The 25,086-nt window shown below is 45.5% G+C and overlaps 1 protein-coding gene across 2 annotated transcripts in view; it reads left to right on the top strand.

Annotated features, from left to right (window-relative positions):
- Positions 1–21,807: 21,807 nt before the first annotated feature.
- Positions 21,808–25,086, top strand: part of LOC116957602 (uncharacterized) — a 34,891-nt gene continuing 31,612 nt past the window's right edge. For both annotated transcript variants that reach the window (XM_076056821.1, XM_076056818.1), the window contains exon 1: positions 21,808–21,866. The gene's annotated coding sequence lies outside the window, so the exon portion shown is untranslated. The remainder of the gene's footprint in view (positions 21,867–25,086) is intronic.

Raw genomic sequence — 25,086 nt, 5'->3', positions numbered from 1 at the left:
GTTTAAGGGTTGAACTTAAGGATCATTCAGGACCACAATAGGTATTTTTAGATCTATATTATAATTGTAAATTTTTACACGACCAACGTAATGTACTCAAAGGGGGTACAACCAAAGCTGCGTCTGACCGCCTTTGTCTCTCCAGTGGCTATCATTGCATGCTCCAGCAGGTATTCACTTTAAGGCCGAGTCGACTTTAAGGCTGAGAAGACCTACATGCACGTGCTACACACACGCACCACCACCACATCAAGGGGCCCACCTCCATGAGTCGATTGACATTCCAAGGGGCAATCAAACAGGTTTGTCTCCACTCAAGGATGACCTCCGCAGGAAGGGAGTTTGATAGGGGTCAGTGACATCACGTGCCACGATGTCTACAGAGCCATGAAGCAAAGATGACCGAAGTCGGACCCGATGAATGCTCGAGGGGCATGAAAGTGGAATGAGCTTTTGACGTCTCATGTAAATACTTGAATAAGCTATCAATTCCTATGAAACAGCGTACAAACATCGTGTTCGTCAGTCATGCATTGGCGACTGGGGAGAGCACTCCTAATTCGGCTAAGAGTGAGATTTGCAGAGGCAAAGCCTCTGAGTAGTTGAGAGTTGAGTTCTTGCTAAGGCAGACTAAAGTATTGCTGAAATTTTCATTTTACGTTTTTTTTCATATTTTGAGTCACTTGTGGAGTCAGGGACTTCGAGAAGTTGTATTGTAATAAGCTAGGAGTTGGAATTTTCATACAATACTGTGATGAGCTAAGACACGTGAGAAGTGAAGTGGAGACGAGTTATTCACCACTATCAAGTATGCATGAAATATTGTCCAAGCTATCGGATGTAAAAGTTCTGTTGGTCGAGCCCAGTTACTGACATTGGATGAGGTCAAGAGGCTGAGAGCATGTTAGAGTGTGTGGACACGTGCAAGCCGCTGCACGGCGTGGGATCTCTTGAGGGTGAGCGACCAAAGGTGCTCGCGAACCAAGCCACTCCCAAGGCTGCTGACAGGCAGCATGCTGGGCCAGCGTGGCCGCTGCATGCTCCAGCTGCAGATCGAGCCTGGCGTGCAGACAATCTGTGAGCGTGCAGCGCAGCAGCTAACGGCTGACTGGCAGCGTGCTGACTCCAGAGTCGGGAGCGCACTCCAGCTGTGAACCACGCCTGACGTTCTACACATCTTTGTGGGACTGGAGGTATTTTCGGTAAGAGAGAAGACAGAAGATGGAACATTCACTTTACATTCACTTCGCATTTTTCAACTGTACCTTGTACAGGTTGTGGACCAAGAAGAATCTCAGCTTGCATGCATCACAAACCATAACAAACGAATTTTTGCGTTACCATGATTAATTAGCCGGGTTGTTTTTTCTTTATCACGTGATCGTGAGATCTGATCGTTGATACTTTCTAACCATTTGATACGCATTTGAGCATTAATTCCATACGAATATTGCCATCTTGAGGTGTTTGCCTATTGTTCTCTTTTAATAACGTGATCGTGAGATTTGACCGTGAATGCTTTTATAATCATTCAGTACGGATTTACGTATATTTTCATGTTTACTGTTGTTGCTGTTCTGATGATAAGTGTTTTTGGATATTAGAGTAAGTTTATATTAAAGTTCGTCAGACAAAGCAGGGTCCGCGTGCTCCTTTCCTCAGTCACGCATTGTCTCAATTGCGAAAATGTTATCCTGCGGTGAGATCTGAATCCTGAGTTCTGACATAATTACGTATAATTGATGAAGCGAGAATCAGTAAATGCGAAAGCGATAATCATTGAAATGATCACAATTGATAACACACACCCCTAGATAACGAGAGCCAATAATAATAACTTGTGATAACGTTATGCATAATCGCGTCCCAATTATATACATCAATATTAATCACTCATTCTTTTTTTTATAATTACAATCATTATTCATTACACTTAACAACACGCACACATTTTTAATAACACTCAACCACACACAACCACATTAATATTATACAATTAAACGAAAATGTAAACATATTTTTCATAATTTTAATTATTAAAAAAATATGTATTTTTTTTAATTTCACATATTTAACAGCACCACCCGATACACTGCAAATATCAGTGCTTTGCAACTCGGCGTGGAGTTTAGTGTCAGATAAGGTATTGTTTCTCAGCATGCAGTTACCGTCCCAAATGCTCCAGAATAAGCCGCCACAATAAGTAGTCGTCCCTGGATTTACAGGATGTGCCAGCAAGGCAAAGCCAAACCAAGGATGATGGGACGTCTTTTATCTGTATGGTGTGCAGTCAGTCAGTAGTGCACCAACCAGTAACCCAGTACCCCTCTAACTGGGGATGGTTACAGGAAGGTGAAATGTGGAGGATTGTCTGGGCTGTGCTTCCATCGAGTTCAAACAGTTTCCAAAAACTGACTTATCGATGCTCTAAGACAGAGTCATGGAAGATGCAAATGTTACCACTTGGGTCTGAGATGCACAGAACTATGCAGATGTGCCAGGGTGAGCTGGATTATAGTAAATCTGTTAAATTCACCAAAGTGGTGTATACATACGAGTAAAAACACAATTACATGGCTCGATTGATCTGTATTTAAAAATAGTATTTTCATGACGCTAAATTGAGGCCATGTTGGACTTTGTTAATTATTTAATAGTTAGCATTTTTTATTCATCAATTATATCACAAGCAGATATATAGACACTAAGATCAAAGTGATGAGATATCTGCCCAAAATGTATACAAAATTGACAGTTTGTAAAAAATATGGTAGCCATCTTGAAAAGACGGTGGCCATCTTTGGTTTTTAAGTGTCTTTTTTTAATGATCCCAGGAGAAAATACCATTTGAGTGAATGTTCATGTTATCTGCTCCACTATATGGTGGTTGAACACAATATATAAAGCGAATGAGACGATGTGTTAGACCAAGATATCAACATGTGTAGAGGGATCAATTAGTGAAGGTCATGGGAACAGTAACCATTGTAGTCAAGAGGCACGCCAGCACATGTGGGTTTGCGTTTATTACGCACACCATTTTTGAAAGAGACTCAATAAATGGTCCCTCACTCCTTTTTCCCCAACCCCGCCATTGAAATTATAATACCCTCCCCTTCCACTGTCATTCAGCACTTGGCCAATCGGGAGCTCTTGCCGCAAGATTTGAATTCCTCAAATCTCATTGCACTCAAATCTCATTGCAAACAATGTTATAAACCCCAGAGCACTTTTTGCTAAGATTGATCGGATGTTAAAGCCACCATCTCAGCCATCATCCTCCCAATCCAAAGATGAATGCGAGAAATTTCAGATTTTTTTTGGATAAAATGTACAACATCCAACTCCGACTTACCTCGTCTTTTTCCCCTGTCCCTGTGCCAAAATTTTCCCCGTCATTCCCGGTGACTTCGTTATCGGAATTTTCCGTGGTTGCCCCAACAACCATTTCTTATTTGGTCTCTCGGTCCCGACCCACCTTTTTCTCACTCGATCCCGTCCCTACCATATTAATCCAAGAACATTTACTCTGGCCATTTGGTTCCAACGTATTAATCAATCTCCGAGATCTGGTGTGGTCACTTCCAAATTTCAAACTTGCAGCTATCACTCCTCCCCTGAAAAAAATGGAATTTACTCAGAGGTTCCGAATAATTAACGCCCAATCGCTAATCGACCCTTCATACTGTAGTCGCGATGGGTGAACATATCAACGGCGATGTCCCGACTATATACATATGTATTGCGGCCACTATACCTCGACAATGTCGACTTGGCCCTGCCATGCCCGCTGCAATTGCCCAAGGAAGTGTATGAACCCATCGCTTTGTATATCGCTCGTTAGTGGCCCTACCTTTCGAGTTGTTCGCCAATGCCACTCTCTGCGCTTTGTGGAGTCGGTCGAATGGGATCTGTAAGGATGCCGGCCAATTGGACACTCCTGTTAGAGTCTAACCCAGCTGTGTTTCTATGGGAGGTTCAAGTTCCCTGCCATGCATGAGGTAGAAGGGAGAAAATGCCGTGGAGGCTTGTGGGGTCAGCCTATATGCTGCCATGGGATGGCATTTTTTTCGTCAAAAAATGTCATCCCAGTTTGGTGAGGAGCTGCTCAGGAGGGCCTTTGTCAATCACATACCCGTGAAGGAACACATCAGTAATTGATGCTGCCGAATAGGGAGCGAATTTCCCGTGTCAATGTGTTATGCTGCCAAGGACGTGCGGCCTAATTCATACTGTCTCCTGGTGAATGCATCCGAGAATTTCAGGAGTAATTCTCTTAGTTTGTTATTTTGTGTTTCTGCCAACTCCTCATTTTCATCACACAGCCTGTCTCACCAATTTTCCTCAGCTGATGGAACATCGTTAGCGACTCCAGCTACCACCGTTTCCATTGGGTCCTCCGTTTTGAGAGCTATAGGCATCACTCATGTGCTAGCACCGTCCCCGTCTGAACAGCGATTGGATGCTCCCCAATATTCAATACTCGTCGGAACGGTTTTTGGTCCATTCTCTGAACCGTTTGCGCCCCTGCTAATGTCAACCTGGGGGTCGTCACATTTGTCGGAGGAATCACAAGTGGCAAAACGGCCTGCGTTGTGACTATTTGTTTTCGGTACTGCAACGTTAGCAACATTTGCACGCCTGAAGGTACACTCACGGACTCATTGACCAGCGCATTTACTGGCACCTCCTTCTCAGTACATTTTTCCACTCACTGACCCTCGTCCGTGAGTATTTGAGAGAAGGCAATTTTTTTTAAGAAATCGGTTCTCAACAGGGCATGGAACCCCCTGACGTGTTTGAAACTAATATGGGTCCCGTCAAGGTGAGCTCCCCAATTATTTTCTTGTCTCGATTTGGACTATGATTTCCATGTTAACCCCATTCGCCACTACACAGAGCACCATTAGAGCACTGTGGTAGGCGAGGGGCAACTCGAATTCCTCTCGCCTGCACTGCTGAAATTTTCTCTTGGCGTTTGATGGCAGATCGAAGACCTCACCCATCTCGCAACAGGCCATTTGCAGCGAGGTCCTCCACTCTGCCAGTATCAACTTGAAGATGGCGAAGCCTCATCGTTCAAGGCCATTGGCAATACTTTAAGTGCTTCAGCCTCGGACCAGTCCAAGGCCTGTTAAACAGCCTCAACCGTCGGATGAAGGCCCCCCCACACCTCCCACCATGAACTCCGTCACAGGCTCCAGCCGGCAAAGTCAGACAGCCATTCTCTCTCTCGCCACCAGTGCTGTCTCCAGCGATGGTGCCTTTGTCGTTGCCGCTGCTTCGGGTGTCCCTGTGTCCCCAGTCCCCACAGCAGTCAGTCGGATGGCTCCAAACGCCGGTTCTCCCATCGGCATCACCGCCGCTCCCGCCCTCTTCATGCACCCCCCTTGTTGAGCGCATCGGGTTTGTACACCGTCATCCCTCATCGTGTTACGGCACGGGTGCGACAGACTTCGGCGTTGAACAGATGGCTGCGGTTCGCGGGGGCAGTGGAACGTGTTGGCGCACCGTGTCGTGGCGCTGGCGGTGGGGTCATCTGCGGTAGTTGGCCATGTTCAGGGGATAGAGTTCCGGGTGCTGATTGACACAGGAGCATCGGCTAGTATGATTCATGAGCTTATTTTTAAGTCTTTGCCGCTGAGGTCCTGTTGTCTTAGCCCGGTCAATAGTGTGTGTGTCACCGCGAATGGCGGGAGTTTGGGCATTATAGGCCAAATATTGGTGAAAGTCCGCGTTGGGGACATTGAGTTGACAGGGCTGGTGTTGGTTTCTAGGACATTGGCTGTGCCCTGTCTTTTGGGCACCGATTTTCTTGGGAGGAGTCCCCTTAAGATTGCTGACGATAGGGGGAAAGGTCATAAATTGGGACAGCTGGGAAATCCTTGGTCTATAAAGGGTGAAGGACCTATTATCTTTGAAGAGGTGTGAATGAAATATGATATCCCCCACTCTCAATTCTTCAGATACCTACAAATTATGGATGCAAGAGTGAAATATCCGGATAAGAACCTCGGGATTTTAACTCACTCAATTATTATGCGGCTGGAGACTCTTAAACATACATAGAGTTTATCCGAGGCCTACTGGCTTCCAATAGAGGGGGACCCAGTCTTGAGACTGGCCACCAAGAAATTGTGGGAAAGGTCTCTGCCCCAGGAAATCCCACCGCACACTTGGGACAGGATATGGCGATTCTCGAAGGCTAGTCCAAGCGCTCATTCAGTTTGTGCATGGGGCATACTTAACCAATGAGAGCAGGGTGAAATTCATGAAGATTTATTCAGACTGCCCCAGATGTCCTCCATGCTAAGGGCAAACGATCTCTGCCTTCTGGTATTTCCCGGATGTTGCAAAGCTTTACAGCGAGACAACAAGGTTATTTAATGATCGTTGTGGCACAGATTTATCCCCAACAATAGAGGAAATCTTATGCGGATAAATGCCTCCAGCAGCCTCAAGACACTACACCTGTAATACCACGAAACCTTCAATACCATAGCTCAAAAATATATATTTGACTAACTTGAAGAACTATGAACCACCCACCTGATAAAATAATTATTATTATAATACAGTACGTTTATGGCATATTATGGAATGGAACACCTGAGCCATAAGCTCAAGGGAAAGGAGGGGGGATTCAGGGTCAGATTTTCCGCATCAGACAACACCTGAAATAAGTTTTCAGAATGGAGGATCGGGAGACAGGGACCGAGTTTGAGGGGCATAACCACTGCAAATTAGACTGGAAAAAATGCTCGTTTAGGTCGCCTCATGTTTTCATTTTCTTTGTCAGGTGTGTTTCGATTATATCCCTCTCTCCCCTTGTCATCCCTTCCCCTTTAATACTCGGTTTGGCTTATGTTGACGGTGTATATGTGCAACACAACTTGATGTATCGGGCCACACATTGCCTCAATAAAAATAATTATTATAAAAACCAGAGGTCCAAGTACCAAACGACAAGCGCAAATAAAAAAATTGCTTTGACCACAATTTTTCGTATTTCCGATAACAGTAGTTTCACGGAAATTGTATTAGGCCCACTGAGCTTTGTAGCAATGTTTCAAGCATAACCTGGCGTAAGGGTAGGGATCGAATCCACCACCACCTGTATAACAGACGAGGTAGTTTAACAGCAGATGGCGCTGGAGCATTTTGCTGAAGCTGCCAAGGCACAGCAGCCGGTAGCCAGCACCACGCCAGGCTGCATTTGTCTACCCAATTCTGCTGTTTACACCATGCACCAGCAACTCGATTGTGGTTGAGTCGACTTACAAAATGTATACCAATTATTTGGAATTGCGTTGTCAGTTGTTCAAAATAATAAAGCAACGCAAATTTATACTTGACATGATTTCAGATTTCAGAGGCCGTATAGATAACGGCATTATACTCGTCGGCATAATTCATGCTTTGTCTCCTCATTTGAATAAACATTTACAACATGTTATAGTCAATCAGCCTCTTTACATTTCAAACCAATATTATCGGCCAGCATTTACTTAAGCAAACTAACTCCGGCACTGTATCTCTGTAATCCAGCACTGCAGGGGCGAGGGTTGGTGGATCACACACAAATGTTGCGAAACTCTCTTCCAGTGGGCGTCGAGGAGGTGCCCGTACCCTGGCTTGTCAGGAGAGGGCAGTACATCAAAACAATTTACTCCACGTTTTCGTTTCTATTAAATGTGTTTCCCCCTCGCATTGTGGGGTTTCGTCAGGTGCTCCGGTTTTCTACCACGTGTAAGCACTCATTAATTGGCTGATAGCAACTACACATATAGAGGATCGCAGAGCTTGGGAAATTGTTGGTACCACTTCATTGCGTGGCTGTCTGCTTGTTTGTGGTTACTGGCACCTCTGAATCGTCCTCTCTCTTTTCAAGAGGAGTGAGCGAATGCTGTGCGGCGCGGTAAAAGTGGTAATTATTATTGTTACACCAATACTGCTGGATTACGAGATGTTAACAAGTGTACTAGATCGTGAACAAAATCTACACTCATGTGAATATACAGAATCTGCAGTGGTGTAAATATGTCTTAGGTTGGAACTTATTTTAAAAGTAGTATCATGATTGGGATTGTTTATTGTTGTTGAATTATGCTTACTGTTAACGTTTAGCCGAATTGAAGGATGTTTATGGGTCACTATCATTGTCGTTATTTTAAAACAGGACCACCCTAACATGTAAATAGATATACAAAAGCTGTGATACCACAGTCATGGGAATGTAATCTACAATCGACTCGTACAGTTGTATGAGATAAACGAGAGGGGTGAGGCCAAGCTTATTTGGGGGTGTCCTTTGAAAACCGAGAGGTTAAAATGCAACATGAACCAGGCAGCAGGAAGTTGGAATTAATGCTGACCAGCTGGCTGGATGAAGGTGGCATTAATGCTGACCAGGGAGAAACGACGGGAAGAGGCGCTGGTGGGTTGTTGGAAATGGACGATGGAAACGTAAACAGATGACGAAGAACGCAGCTCGGGGGCTGCAGCCCAATGATTTTGCGGAGCCAGGTGAGGATGAGGCCTTTCTTGGGGGTGTGTGCATGCTCCTTTATTAAGGTGAGGTCTGTGTGTGTGCCCTGTTCTACGTTATCAGGTGGTCTACAAGAGAGGAGTGCAGCATGGACTCAACCCATAGGTGGGTCATTCCATTCCCAATCACCCAGATATCCGGATCCTTCTGGCATTACCACCACCAAAGAGGAATTAGTTCTACAATAATAGTCCGCATGCAATATTTCAGCTTAATAGGCCAATTATTTAGTCAATAATTATCATATTCTTAGTTCTTTCCCTTCAACGTGACTTTACCGAAAGAACTAAGAATATGAAATACTGCAGTCACGAAAGCTTTAAATCAAAATTCAATAATTATCATTTAAACAACGGTGGCCAATCTAAATTCGAAGAATAACAGAAAACTCAACGCATTCGTCTTTAACAGTGTGGGTGTGGCTTTAACAGGAAGTATATAATAGGCGACGTTTCTGGAAATTACCCTTCTTCACAGCACATACATAGGCCAGAGAGACAATGGATAAGAAGAGCCGGAGACTCCACTTTTCACAATGGGGCTAGATGAGAGTTTAGCCAATTTGGTCGTGTATATTATTTCTTCTGGGAAGGATGGTGGTGGGAGTCAGGTTTAGGCAGGCATCCGTATGGTTGGCTTTCCTGTAGACAGGGTTCCAATGAGCCATCTGGTCTCCTTTCGATTAAAACATTAAATATTGGTAGCTTGCCATCCTTTTCCACCTCCATGGTGAATTTGATGGCTGGGTGTATGGAATTTATGTGGTTGAAGAATTGGTTCAGAGCTGGTCGGCCATGTGGCTAGATGACGGACATGTCATCTAAGTACCTCTTCCACAAGGACAGACGTAGAGTGGATGCCTGGATGGTATCTGCATAAAAATTTTCCATGAAAACATTGGCTACAACTGGAGATAAGGGAGAACCCATTGGGGTACCTTCAACTTGTTTGTAGAAAGTTCCATTCCAGGTGAAGTAAGTGTTGGTGAGGCAGTGTCTCGCCAGGGCCGGTACATCAGCCTTCAGTCCTTGTTGTACCAAGTCCTCAAATATTGCAATGGTGTCAGGCGCAGGAACTTTGGTAAACAAAGAGACTACATCGAAACTAACGAGTAAATCACCTGGAGATAGTGAGATGTCCTTCATTAACGATACCAAGTGAGCTGAGTTAAGTACAGCTAAGGTGGTCTTGCTAGTGAATGGTTGTAAGGTCTCAGACAAACCCACTGGCTATCAACAAAGATTCGTTCATGAAGCCATCCACATATATAGACACAGACACAACTCTATTCGAGAAGATGGGTATAAACTGAGCAATCACTGGAAGGACGTTATCAACAAGTTTAATTCATAACTGCCTGTGATGTTCCCATCCTACCACCTTCCGATGTTAGTTGTTATTTTCGGTTCTCTGATTTTACATGAACAGGTTAAATTTCCCACACTAACACTGCCACCTCGTTCGCCGAGCTCGACGTCCTGCTCTGCGATACGCCATTAACAAGCTAATCTCTCACATTAACATGCTCATCTCTCACATTAACATGCTCATCTCTCACGTTAACATATCCACCGGTGCAACTCATCGCAGACGCCACTCTCTGATCTGAAAATAACATGCTAATTTCTCAAATGAACATCACTAAACCCGCCCACTTCATTTATGACCCTCGGACTACACCCCATAAAAACAGTCTAGCATTCAGGAGCTTTCCTCCTCTCTCCTCCTGATGACGATTGCTTGTGTTGTGATAGAAACTTCGTATTCTTGGATCTTTCGGTAAAGTCACGTAGAAGGGAAACAAGAAAATAATAAAAATATGAAACAATAAAATTCTCACAACGTTTCGACTGCAACACAAGCAATCATCATCAGGTGTGAAAACCACAACGAGAATTTTTTAAAGAACCAAGAATATGAATCCCTGCAGTCACGAAAGCTTTAAATCAAAAAATAAACTTCGTAGTTTTTTTATATTTTCTTTGAACCTATCCAGGCGACTTTACCAAAAGACCCAAAGAAATGAGTACCATTCTTCCGGTAGCTGGCACTAGATGCCGTAGTGACTCAATATACATCACTACACTAGTAACGAATTGGCATGTTCTGTTTACATGACAAACCTTACTTATTATCTATGTCGGGTGGTGGCGGGTTTAACGACACATTAATGTTTATGCGATCTCACCTAAAAAACCTATATTATGGATGTCCGATGTTGATAAAATTCGTCGCTAAACACAGCTTAGCAGATCACTTAAAAGTCGGGTTTTGTCTCTACTGCGAGCAATCGGTTGCAGAGACGTTCACATGTAAGGGATTTGGCCTCATTAACCCAGCTTTATGCTTGTGGTGAAGGCTGATTTCGTAATGGAAATCATTGTTGGAAATATATGGCTGATTTGCAGGAAAAAAATAGCATTCACAGGAAGGTCATGCTTTCAATAAAATGTATTTTGATACAAACAATTAGAATATAACCATTTCCAAAGTTAGGCCAAGTGGATAATTTAAGTACATTTTTTTTTACATTATCATCAGTTGATTTGGGATGGAATCTAATCAAAGGAATCAAAATATAGGATAACCGATTTGCATGGGGATGTATGCCCCAAAAAGTACAGATTTGTATTTTCAGCATATGATAAACTGAAATTTGATTTCAGACTCTATTTTGACGTGTCTTGTCAACATGTTGTTGTGAAGAAGGCATGTGTTTCATGTTGTCTATTAGTGTATGTTGTGTTAGTAAGGCATGTGTTTCATGTTGTGAATTAGTGTATGTTGTGTTAGTAAGGCATGTGTTTCATGTTGTCTATTAGTGTGTGTTGTGTTAGTAAGGTATGTGTTTCATGTTGTGTATTAGTGTGTGATGTTATTAAATCATGTGTTTCCTCTTGTGAATTAGCGTGTTCTGTGTTAGTAAGGCATGTATTTCATGTTGTGTATCAGTGTGTGTTGTCTGTATGCCCGTCGTACACATCAAATCCCTGTAAGGATTTCAGACCCACAGGTTTTCAGAACTGCTGTGCTAGACTAACTCTTGGCAAGGGTTGCCACGTGCAACCCTACGTGTGGCATGTAAGGCCATGTCTCCACACTTCCAATTGCTCAACCTTCCTAAATATGTTGCCGTGTGTGTACGAATTCAATGGTGTATTAAATTTACATACACGAGGTTACATATCATTGAGTGTATGTGTAGTGGCATAGAATCAGTAATGTAGCAGCATAGCGCTGGCTGCTGGCGGGGAAGGGGATCTGCAGCTTACAGCAGCTTTGACGTCAGCAGTCCAGGTTATACACCAGAGGGGGATCTCGGGGAAAGGTCACAGAACCCGCTGGTAGGTTCTAGAAAGAGGGCGTGGCCGGGGGCGGAGCCAGTCCATTATGACAGTATAAGAAGGGCCCCTGTGCGGGACCTCAGGGCTGTCGTGGGATCCCCGTTGTGCTGCTGAAGTCTTCACCATTTGTCTCGTAATTATTCTCATCATTATTTTTGTCATCTTCACCATTCCTTCTTGTCATCATCTCCGTCTTCACCATCTCGGGGCGTCATCAGTCAGGCAGCTTACCAACTGTCCTGACTAACGTCGCTGATCACAGACGGACTTATTATAAAGTGTTAACCCCGATGGTGCTGGTTAATAAAGAAAGTGCCTCCAACTTTTCTTCGTCTCCGAGTTAATCACTACATTTGGCGCCGGAAGTGTTTAAGTAAAACAATAAATTCGCCATGTCAAAGTCGGCCAAGAGAAAGAACCCACCAATAATGTCTTCTGGAGACGAGGACGACGGGGACGTGATCCCATCGACAGCACGGAATCTGGGAATCCAGTCATGTGTCCCGAGGCGGAGATTCCTGCAGAGCGGCAAGAGGGACGTCGGCCCCTTGCGGCCGCCGGTCGGAGAAGGATGGCGCAACCTCATTGGGCATCTCGCGGGTCTGCTCTCCGTCGCAGCGGAGCTGGTCGGACAGCTGGGAGATTCTGCAGCACGGAGATGCTGCAGCACGGGGGCTGCAGCATCTGTGGGGGTGCCATCACTACAGAAGCACCTACCTACTGTCCGTGAGTTCGTGGCCATGGAGGGCGACCGGACGGCTTTCCAGCGCCGCTTCAACGCATCTTGCACCCAGGTCAGGTGGTCGGACGAGGAGGCGCTGCGAGCTTTGCCCACAGCGCTGGACGACGACTCCCTGGCGGTGTTCGAGGCCATCCCCAAGGCTGACCGGGCAAAGCTGCCTCGGGCATGCGCTCAGATGGCTGCTATTTTTTACCCACCGTCCAAAGTGCGTCGAAGGCATGAGGAGGCCGAGACGCCTCTCACCTTCTGCAGCGTGTTTGCCGGCCTTGGGCCACGTGGCATACCAGTGGCTGGAACAGACTGCGCTGGATTCCTTGGCGCTGCTGTCGCTGGCCCAGGAGCTGGGGGTGTCTCTTCTTGTCGTCCCTGAAGGTGGCCCGCTGCATCCAGGCCCACGTTAACTTGCAACGGTGACCCAGGATGGCTGCCTGCGCGGAACTTCCGGAGGATGCAGAGGAGCTGGCGCTGCAGGAGCCGGAGTGGGACTGTACATCGTTCGTCCGAGGTCCACGCGGGAGGAAAATCGAGGGGCAACAACCGGAGTGGGAATGGCGAGAGGGGACCCCCCTTCCAGCATGGAGATCCATGTTCATCTGCTTTAAATGTGGCCAGCTGGGCCACATTGCTAGGGGGTGCCGCACCAGAACTGGATCGCTCAGCTCGCCTTCGACATCCTCCTCCCACTGATATCCGCTTCCTCGGGCCCGCAGGCAGGTCGCGATGCATCACACAACCGGTCGCAAATGTCAGTCCATGCATTCCCTTTTTGAGTGTCGGGTTCGCACACCATCATCCCTCATTGTGCTATGGCATGTGAGCAACGGACGTTGGCATTGAACGGGTGGCCTCAGGGCGCGGGTCTTTGAATCCATTGGCGCACAGTGTTGTGGTGGCGGCGATGGGGTTGTTCGCAGTAGTTGTGCATTTTCAGGAGACTGAGTTGAGGGTGCTGATCGACACAGGAGCGTTGGCTAGTATGATTTCTGAGATTATTTTTAAGTCTTTTCTCCCGAGGTCCTGTTGTCTTAGCCCGGTCAATAGTGCATCTGTCACGGCAATGGTGGGAGTTTGGGCATTATAAGTCAGATATTGGCGAAAGTCCGCATTGGGGACATTGAGTTGACAGGGCCAGTGTTGGTTTATATTAGATTGGCTGTGCCCTGCCTTTTGGGTACCGATTTACTCAGAAGGATGCCCCTTAAGATTATAGTTGATCAGGGTTGTATTGAATTTCCGTTGGGATGACGGTTGGCCTTTCTGAAGTCTCTGACTCAGTTAAAAAGGGCCAACACCATGGATCAGGCCCTGGCGAAGTAAACTGTTCCTCCAGGCGCTCAGATGTTGGTGCCCTTACGTTTGCGAAAGCAACTTGATTGCACACATACCGTTGCAGGGGTCCTTTTAACCCATTCGAACAAGGCGATTTGGTGTCTCACGTTGGTGGGGGCCCAAACTATAGTAAGAGGGGACCAGGAGCCCTTTTTGCAAGTGCTGAACGTTGGGCTGGGGGCTGCGGTGGTCCAAACAGGTACTGTTTTTGCCCAAGCGATGGTCGCACACTGTAAGGAGACCCCCCGAGGGGGCTGCAGAGGTTGTTGTCGTGATGGAGCGTGGAGGCAATTCGGATGTGGCTTGGATGGACACGTTGTGTGGGAAAATTCAAAATTGTTCGAGGAGCAGCGGGACAAGTTGCGTGCCCTACTCCGAGGATACTTTTAGACAAGGGAAATTTGATATTGGCCACACATCACTATAGCAACATTGCATCGACATGGGTAACGCTGCCCTAATACAGCAAAATTCGAACAGGCTTAGTCCCAAGGAGAAGGACCACGTTTGCCAGGCAGTTGACGAAATGTAGGCCGGAGACATTATCTCCCCTTCCACTCGTCCGTGGGGGGAACCCATTGTCGTGGTTAAAAAGCGGGATTGGAGTCTGCGTTTTTGCGTTGACTTGCGTAAATTAAATAAAAATTCTGTGGCGGACGTGTACCTGCTTCCCTGGATGGATGACTCCTTAGACGCCTTCTTCACTCTTGACTGGTTGTCGGGGTTTTGGCAGTTGCCCTTGGATTAAGGGTCCAGACCTAAAACCGTATTCTGAACACCACAAAGGGTTCAATATTTATTTGAAGCTTTCGTGACTGCAGGAATCCATATCGCCCGCAGGATTCCATTACCTAACACCCAGAGACCCACCGCCAGCATCTCCGAAGTACGGAGAGGGGGTGACGGACCAATTGCCATCTTCTTCATCTTCCCGGGAGGGGCTGCGCCTATTAGTCCATTTGAGTATTGTCCCGGGGGTCCCCAGCACGTTAACTCCCATCCCAGCTGGGGGTCCAGCGGCGAGTAACAACTGAAGGTGTTTCGTTTCTATAACTTACCCTCAACAACTTCGATGTTGTTGAGGGTCCTCGCCTAGAATCCGTTATTCCTCTATATTAGCTTGTTTTGTGAGTGCATTTGTACAGTTCCCCTCTACACAGGTGATTGATGTCAGCCGGGATGGCTGTTTTTCACGGGGAGGGGGGGAGGTGGTGATGTAAGCGTTCGTCATCAGGAACAAAAACTCCTTTTTTCTCGTTTTTCTTCCTAATGACAAACGCTTGTGTTGCGATCAAAACGTCGTAGTTTTTGTTCTTTCTTGTTATTTTACCGAAAGACCCAAAAAATATCATCATTGTACAATTTTAACACTTTCCTTGTTAAGGGTCCAGTAAATCTGTATGAGAATCAGCATTTTCTTTGTACAGGATGATTCGGTGCCAGGTCCTTTGGGGAACATTGTCCATTTGAGCAAATGTATTCAAATGAATAAGCAAAGGAAAGGTTATGGGCCCAATTCATTTGGGGACATCTGGACATATAAACGGGTGTGCCAGCAGGGCAGAGGAGCTGGGGCAAAGGTCACGGAAGACCTCATCGCTAGTGGGTTCGAGAAGGGCAGCGAGGCCAGGGCAGAGCCAGGCCATGCCAAGTAGAATAAAAGCAACGGAGAGTGAGAGCTCCAAGCTGCTGGTTCTGGGAGTGGACTCGTGTCGCTGTTGTCTTTGCTGCCTTCATCGCAGCCACCTTCATTCGATAATTTCATGGCCGGACACTTGTTGGCTATCTCAGTCGACGCCGTCGGTGCAACCCGGTTAGGGTTGTGTCTAGGCTGTGCTGTATGGCAACGAGAGCGGAGGAGGCGATCCTGTGTTGTGAACGGGCGAAGGGTGTTACACTAAAGGTGCCTTCTGCAACTAACTCGTCTCCGACTTGTGCTACACTACACATACACACGAGTTTACGTATCATTGAGTATGTACAATTGAGTTTAAATACACGAGTTTACTTATAATTGAGTGTATGTAAAATTTAGTGTACATACACATTCGTTTCTGTATCATTGAGTGTATGTACAATTCAGCTTACGTACACTTGAATTTACACATCATTGAGTGTATTACTATTGAGTTTACATACACATGCGTTTACGTATCATTGAGTGTATGTAGAATTGAGTTTACGAATCATTGAGTGTATGTAGAACTGAGTTTGAGTATCATTGTCTCACTCCCTATACCCCAGGCAGAGGTTTCCTGTTGCCTGCCCTGGATGTGTGAGACCCCCCCCCTACTGTACGTACAGTGCATACAGTAAGTAGATCACACCTGTTCTGCGTGGTCAGAACCACGAAGCCAGCGGAGCTTTAACGGGAAATTACCGTCTCACGACTAAAATAGTTCCATGCTCATAACCACAGAGCCACTGCACACACACACACGCATCCGGTTAATTAATTACTGAATGTTCCATGAGTCTTGAGAAGAGTAATATTTGCCTACTTTGAGATATGGTTCAGAGAGCACGGACATTGACTAAGCAAATGTAACAATAAGTTGCTGGGCATTGTAGCGAGAAGACAGAAAGAGAAAGACACGGATTCGGGAACATTCGCGTGTCAGAGACGTTGCAATTGACTGTGAAGAAAAGTGGCTGTGCTTGGGCACTGGCCCAAGACTAACGACTGAGTGGTAGCCAGAGGAAGAAAGGTGCCCAAGAGTAAGTCCATCGTTCAGATGGCGTGATGAAGTAAATTAAACAGATTCATTGTTTTTCATCTGGGAGGATGGGGTGGAGGATGCCCCGTAACATTCATGAACCCCACATTTATCCCAATTTAAAGAGCTACTACCTTAGACGTCTTGATTAGAAGCTTTTGTAACTGCAGCAATCCATTCTCTTTGGTTCTTTCGGTAAAGTCACGTAGGTAGAAAATAAATCACGACGTTTTGGGCGCAACACAAGCGTCCATCATCAGGTGGTCTGCTGCTGAGGCAGACTGTTTTAAAGGGTTAGAAATGGGTGTAGCTCAAGGGTTATAAAGAAGTGGCCAGGGCAAGTGATGTTAACGTGGGAAATTAGCGTGTAACTGTAGAAAAGAAGGGGAAGAAGAGCGGACTCGTCGACAAGTGAGTGCAACCCAACGGGTGTAATCCAAAGTGTGCCTGTGAGTATGAGAGTGCACTCTAAAACAATTTGAGCATGAGAGTGCAATACAAAGGCAAGAGAGTGCAATGCAACGGACTGTGAGCATGAGAGATCTATGAGAGAGGCATAGAGAAAGAGAGAGACAGACAGAGAGTCGAAATAACAGCTGACATAGGCAGGTAGGATGGAAACATCACAGTCAGTTAAGACTTTACCTGGTTAATAACGTCCTTCCAATGATTATTTATAGCATAGGAATGAGTTCCGACTGATCGACCTTCCAGCATTTACAATCAGCGGGCAAGTGCCACACCCGTGTGGCTGCATCACTGCGTCGTAGCTGCTATTAGAGAAAGGTCGTCATTAATTAGCAATACATGAGACAAACTCAGCGTGCGCTGTGTATGGGGTGTGTAGATAGGGGAACACGTGGATTGCAGGTCATACGCATCATTCAGGACACAGGGTTATTGTTGTTATACAACAATCATAATGATCACATTCTGGTATTATTGTAAAGGGTGGTCTAAAAGTCAGGAGACATAGCGTTGTTATTATTATACAGGGTGTCCTCAAAGTCAGAAAACAAAGAGTTATTATTTTACAGGGTGGTCAAAATATTAGGATACAGGGTTATTATTGCTACACGGGTCTAGTAGCTCATTGGACTTTAGCTGGTAAATAAAAGAATATTCTTGGTTCTTTCAGTAAAGTCACGTAGAAGGGAAACAATAAAATAATACAAAACAATAAAATTATCACGACGTTTCGACTGCAACAGAAGCAATCATCATCAGGTGTGAAAACCACACGAAGAAAATTTGAAAAAACCGCCACGTTTCTGTTTCAATTTTTCATGCTGTGGTTTTCACACCTGATGATGATTGCTTGTGTTGCAGTCGAAACGTCGTGATAATGTTATTGTTTTATATTTTTATTATTTTATTGTTTCCCTTCTATGTTACTTTACCGAAAGAACCAAGAATATGAATCCCTGCAGTCACGAAAGCTTTAAATAAATAAAAAATGTTTCAGTGTCGGTCTCTATAAGTATGGGTCTCTATGGGTTTCTCTGGGTCTCTATGGGGATTTGAGTCTCTAGCAGTCTGTATAAACATGCGTGTGAAGTATGTGGCTGCTGCATTACATTCCCACTTAACGATGCTGACAGGCCACTTCCTTGAGCCGTTATAACTTCTCGCCAGATCACTTCTGAAAAAAAAACCTATTAAGTCAGTGGGCTTTACCTGGTAAATAAAATAATTTTTACTACGGTTTTCTATGGTTTCATATGAGTCGCTGGATCTCTATGGGTTTCTTTGAGTCCTTGTGGGTCTCTATTTTACTCTATGAGTCTGTAGATTTAAAAAAAAATGATATTTGCTAAAAATTCCCACAACATAAGCTGTTTCGTTAAGTTGCTATCATTTGTGGCCAGGTCTCTTCTGACACAAAGAGCTCATAACACAGTGGACCTTACACCTGGTAAAATAAAAATAAGTTCATAGTTTTAGTTGCTCCACTGTCAAAGCAATCCGTCGATACGACAGGCTGCAGCTTTTATCTTAATGAGTGACATGCTTTGTTTTGAAAGCGTAAAGCTGATTGTGTTTAGAAGTTAAATTATGGCAGAGCAGTTGGAATAGGGAGTGTCAAGTTCTTTGAAGTCAATATTCCGCACGTAGTTGCGATGCAAATTTGTGGGTTATAGGAGCGCCACGGCGTGACAACAACATTGGCGCACGCTATGGCAACCATACACCATTCTATAGCTGCCCATACACCATTCTACAGCTGCCCATACACCATTCCACAGCTGCCCATGCACCATTCTACAGCTGCCCATACACCATTCTACAGCTGCCCATACACCATTCTACAGCTGCCCATAAACCATTCTACAGCTGCCCATAAACCATTCTACAGCTGCCCATACACCATTCTACAGCTGCCCATACACCATTCCACAGCTGCCCATACACCATTCCACAGCTGCCCATACACCATTCTACAGCTGCCCATACACCATTCTACAGCTGCCCATACACCATTCTACAGCTGCCCATACACCATTCTACAGCTGCCCATACACCATTCCACAGCTGCCCATACACCATTCTACAGCTGCCCATACACCATTCCACAGCTGCCCCTCTGCGTGTGAGTCAGTGCAAATGTGTGAGAGGCATCAACTTACCCAAATACCCCTCCACATAACCTTAACCACATTTGGGGCAAATGCTGTCAATGAGTAGCACTCGCTCACGGTCAACACCAGTGATGATGGTCTAAACTGGTCTTGGGTCTCTCCTAGGTCGTCTCAGCCTCAAATGAGTTCCTTGGTGTGAAGTATAAACATCGTAGTGCTGTTCACCCCCCCACCCCCCCCCCCGTGTGCTGTGCCGGCCTTCACAGGCACTGCTACTCGCGAACAACACTTGCCCGAACAGTCTGTTAAGGCTCTACGTGGAACATTTGTATTTGAGAATCTGTGTGAAACCCACAGACTTACACAGATACCCATATACTAACCTAGTGACCCATATACAGTGAGGGAAAAACGTATTTTATCCCCTGCTGATTTTGTACGTTTGCCCACCGACGAAGAAATTATCAGTCTATCATTTTAATGGTAGGTTTATTTGAACAGTGAGGGACAGAATAACAACAAAATCCAGAAAAACGCATGTCAAAAATGTTATAAATTGATTTGCATTATAATGAGGGAAATAAGTATTTCAACCCTCTGCAAAACATGACTTAGTACTTGGTGTTAAAACCCTTGTTGGCAATCACAGAGGTCAGACGTTTCTTGTAGTTGGCCACCAGGTTTGCAGACATCTCAGGAGGGATTTTGTCCCACTCCTCTTTGCAGATCTTCTCCAAGTCATTAAGGTTTCGAGGCTGACGTTTGGCAACTCGAACCTTCAGCTCCCTCCACAGATTTTTTTATGGGATTAAGGTCTGGAGATTGGCTAGGCCACTCCAGCACCTTAATGTGCTTCTTCTTGAGCCACTCCTTTGTTGCATTGGCCATATGTTTTGGGTCATTGTCATGCTGGAATACCCATCCACGACCCATTTTCAATGCCCTGGCTGAGGGAAGGAGGTTCTCACCCAAGATTTGACGGTACATGGCCCCGTCCATCGTCCCTTTGATGCGGTGAAGTTGTCCTGTCCCCTTAGCATAAAAACACCCCAAAAGCATAATGTTTCCACCTCCATGTTTGACGGTGGGGATGGTGTTCTTGGGGTCATAAGCAGCATTCCTCCTCCTCAAAACACGGCGAGTTGAGTTGATGCCAAAGAGCTCCATTTTGGTCTCATCTGACCACAACACTTTCACCCAGTTGTCCTCTGAATAATTTAGATGTTCATTGGCAAACTTCAGACGGGCATGTATATGTGCTTTCTTGAGCAGGGAGACCTTGCGGGCGCTGCAGGATTTCAGTCCTTCACGGCGTAGTGTGTTACCAATTTTTTTCTTGGTGACTATGGTCCCAGCTGCCTTGAGATCATTGACAAGATCCTCCCGTGTAGTTCTGGGCTGATTCCTCACCGTTCTCATGATCATTGCAACTCCACGAGGTGGGATCTTGCATGGAGCCCCAGGCCGAGGGAGATTGACAGTTATTTTGTGTTTCTTCCATTTGCGAATAATCGCACCAACTGTTGTCACCTTATCACCAAGCTGCTTGGCAATGGTCTTGTAGCCCATTTCAGCCTTGTGTAGGTCTACAATCTTGTCCCTGACATCCTTGGAGAGCTCTATGGTCTTGGCCATGGTGGACAGTTTGGAATCTGATTGATTGATTGCTTCTGTGGACAGGTGCCTTTTATACAGGTAACAAGCTGAGATTAGGAGCACTCCCTTTAAGAGTGTGCTCCTAATCTCAGCTCATTATCTGTTTAAAAGACACATGGGAGCCAGACATCTTTCTGATTGAGAGGGGGTCAAATATTTATTTCCCTCATTAAAATGCAAATCAATTTATACTTTTTTGACTTGCGTTTTTCTGGATTTTTGTTGTTGTTATTCTGTCTCTCACTGTTCAAATAAACAACCATTAAAATTATAGACTGATCATTTCTTTGTCAGTGGGCAAACGTACACAATTAGCAAGGGATCAAATACTTTTTTCCCTCACTATATGGACGAACCACTTGATGTGCACCTGGTCCAAGCACGCCTGTAATTATCGCCGATTGATTACCTCTGACAAATGAAGGGACAAAAGCTTCATGGAGAAATATGGGACCCTAGTAGAGACGCCTTGTGCAATTCGACAAATCGTGTAAGCTAAACATGAATTATACAGTTGGAGACTGCTTCCTTCAGCCTCATCACCACCACTTCGCTATTTCTCTTCTCCTTTTCACAGTGGCTCAAGTTAGCTGACTTAAAGCCATGCTTTTTTGGTTAATGTTTTTAGTACAATAAAATGCAAGCCCGACATACCCCACTGAAAAGTTCCGGCAACAGGTCACAAAATCCGCAGTCTTCCATTCTCGCACGACGGAATCACACGAAATTGGAAGAAAAGAAGGGGAATAGGGTGCGCGCTGACCCAGCAAAGTAGCGACCTCGCGTTAGAGGGAACAATGACATGTAAATGGGGAGGGGAAACTGGGGGGTGGGGTGGGGGTGGGGGTTGGAGAATAACAACCAGCTGGAGGGGGAAGGGGGGGAAGAGTGAAAAAATGGGAGGGAGGGGAGACCGAGAACAGCCCTAAGAAGCAAGATAACCTGCATGCGGTGAGTGGGCTTCTGAGCCGGCCCCCCACCACTCCTCACTCTGCCTTCCCATTTGAACCCTGAGGGGCTCTGCTTCTCTTTTTCTCATTCCCCAACTCTCGACCTCCTCGTCCCTTTTGCTCATTTTAGACTCTGGAGGAAAGGAGACAACGTGGCTTTGAACTCCCATTCCCTCCCTTTACGCTTGTGGCTTCAGTGATCCAGGCGCGTCTGTGCTAGGAGGGTAATATGCCACTTGCCATGATGGGGGGTTCCAAATAACCAGAATAGTCTTTCTGGCTATTCAAGGTTTAGAGTATACCAATGTATACCATGCTGGTATCTCGTCAAGGCGTCGGGTTTCAGGCCCCCAAGGGTCTCCCGACGGGGAGAGGTTAATGCTGCTTGTCCTCAAAAATAGCCCCGCAATTTATTGATAAAGTTTCGCAACATTTGGGCATAGCTAAAAAGAATGGAGGTAAGTTTGCGCAGTGCCTCAGGAGGATATCTTGGACAGTCTGGGGAAACCTCCATGAATGGTGCTCTCTTTTCATGAGTCAGGTGCGCACGATGCATGCCTTTATATTGAATGAGCCTGAGTGGTAGTGCTCTTGGGCCTCATCTTGGGGCTTGCCAAATCTGTATCCATACCCATGGCATGATCTCATACGGCACGGACCTGCTCTGAAGTTCGTTTTTTTTCTTCCCCACCACCTGTGATAGCAACAATCTATGAGAAAATGAGGGGCTCATTGTATGTTTGTTGAGCGACCCTCGCACCGTACGTAGCCAACCGCGCTGATCGGAGGTTGCTGCGAATGATTTGACAATGGCTTCATGACCACCACCACCAGGCCACTGCCACGAGCACCACCAGCACAAAATATCCCCCATGTAGCCTCCGCATACTGTTGGGGCAAGTGCTGCTCGCGACTAGCACCTATGAAGGCCGGCATGGCACACTCGGAGTGGGTAACCACCACCATGCCCACCCGCATTTGTCTCCCCCGAGATATTTACACGCTGCATTATATAATCAAATTACATAGCTCCAGTGGCTTCCGAATATCGGAAGAGCGTTCCAGATGGCCACATAAGGGCATCTGAAAGCAATGGTTAGCCAAAAGCTGCTCCTGCGAAGACTGGAGTTCGCATGATGGTTTATGCTACTTGACGAGATCATCAAGGTATTGTGGTTCAATTGTGGCTAGCACTTTGTATGTAATGAGTGCACTTCTGCCAGGCTAGGTGCAACGTTGAGGGGCTACACGTGACTTGTGCTCTCCTCCTTAAGAAAATACCTGAAGGACTTTGGTGACAAATTAAAAAGGTCAGATTAATCGGATCCAAAAATGTACTGGGACATCCTGATGTGGAGATGCTGTGACGTTCTGTACTGTAGCACTCACACTGGTGCCATGCCATGGCTGAGTACTAATTCCCAGTTTGAATCTCCAGCTCGAACACAACAAGTGAGAATGTCCATTTGAAATCGGCAATGAGAATCGCAACTAACACACCAAAATTAATCATGTGACCTTGGATGCCTGTCCTCTCCCATATGACAAACCTGGACAAAGAACTCCTCACCCAAACGAGCCTGACGTACACCAAGGTACCGTACCTGAAATTAAGAGCCACTGCAACACTGCCGATCAGAATCGAAGACTGGCAGAGGAACGACCGAGATAATTCAAACATCATCCCCAATCAGCGCCTCGTCGTGTGTCCCCCCACCATTCAGACACGAGGAAGCTCACTGCAAGTGGGTAACCTGACAGAATCAGAATATTTAGACTGGAGGAAAAATCCGATAAGTTATGAAGCTCTTTTTCACAAATGTCGAGTAGTGGCACGGGGTCAGAGAGTTACAACAACAAACATTAGCGAAAAAAGCGATAGGAGTGTAAAGTATTAGAAAAGTAAGCAATTCACTTACAAATAAATAAACGAAATCTTCGCTATTTTTATCTTGCCAGGTAAAGCCCACTGAGCTAGTAGTTATTTTGCAGACGCTACCTGACCCAAATAATTGCTCACGGAAATGGCCACGGCAGGTGCAATGACCTTTTCCACAAATGGAAAATAAGCGATTCTGATGCCCCGCAACAAACAGTGGAAAACATTGTGTGTGGTGTGTCTCTGCGTGAGTTTGTTGTTCTTTGTGATTCAATGGATCTCTGGTGGGTCTCTGTGAGGCTATGGGTCTCTGTGTGAGTCTAATTATTTCTGAGTCTATTGGTCTTTTGTGAGCATATGGGTCTTTGTTGTGAGTCTATGCGTGAGTTTGTGAGTATCTTTTGTGAACGAATGTCCACTGTGGGCATTTTCCGATTTCATGAGTGGTATTCGTGCTTACAGTACTCTGTCGACAACAGCTGGATTTCCAATTTAGACATCGATTCATAGTTGTTGCTGAAATCGCATCTCACAGCGGTGGCGAGACATTAACTATCTTGCCTGGTAAGCAGGAGGTTGTGCGTTCAATCCCGACCCTGATGTCTGTATATTTGCGGTTTGCATGTTCACCTCGTGGTCGCGTGGATTTTTCTCCGGATCCTCCGTCATTTCCATCTACATTCAAAAACATGCGTTTAGATCCGTAGTTCTTAACCTGGGGTGCACGAGAAGCCCTTTCTGAGGTTGTGAGACATGCCAGATTGTTTAAGAAGGTAAATAATCGAAAACAAAAATTCTGCACGGGCACATAAGTACAACTGCTTTGTTTCATCAAGCCCATGTATTTATTAACATTATACATGTTTTATCGATTGAGAACGAAAGGGTTAAGGCTGCAGTAAAGGTTAAGAACCACTGGCTTCGATTACTAGGCTGATGTAACTATCCACATGAGCGATTAATCTTCTTTGGTTCTTTCGGTAAAGTCACGTAGAACGAGAATAAAATAAGAAATTGATAAAATAAAATAACAATAATATTCTCACGACGTTTCGGCCACAACACAAGCGGCCTTCATCAGGTGAAGGGACGAGACTGTCTGGTAGGACAGCGCTGGAGTGCGATTAAGTTGAGCTTTCTCATTCATCACCACGTCACTTCTGAAAACAGCTATATAGCTCAGTGGACCGTACCTGGTTTAGATCAAAAGATGAAAGTATAGTGAAGAGTATATGGCCCCATTCAACATCGGCTGTAAATTATTCTTATTAAATGACCATTTTTTTACAAATACAAGCACAGCTATTTTGTTAACCCGCTGCTGTAATAGAGCCTCGCCACT

This window comes from Petromyzon marinus, chromosome 78 (genome assembly GCF_048934315.1).
Source record: "Petromyzon marinus isolate PM22_M1 ecotype Great Lakes invasive population chromosome 78, UKy_Petmar_22M1.pri1.0, whole genome shotgun sequence".
NCBI classification, from domain to species: domain Eukaryota; kingdom Metazoa; phylum Chordata; class Hyperoartia; order Petromyzontiformes; family Petromyzontidae; genus Petromyzon; species Petromyzon marinus.
The sequence above is the reverse complement of the archived record's forward strand: the minus strand, read 5'-3'. Positions and strand labels throughout refer to the sequence as shown.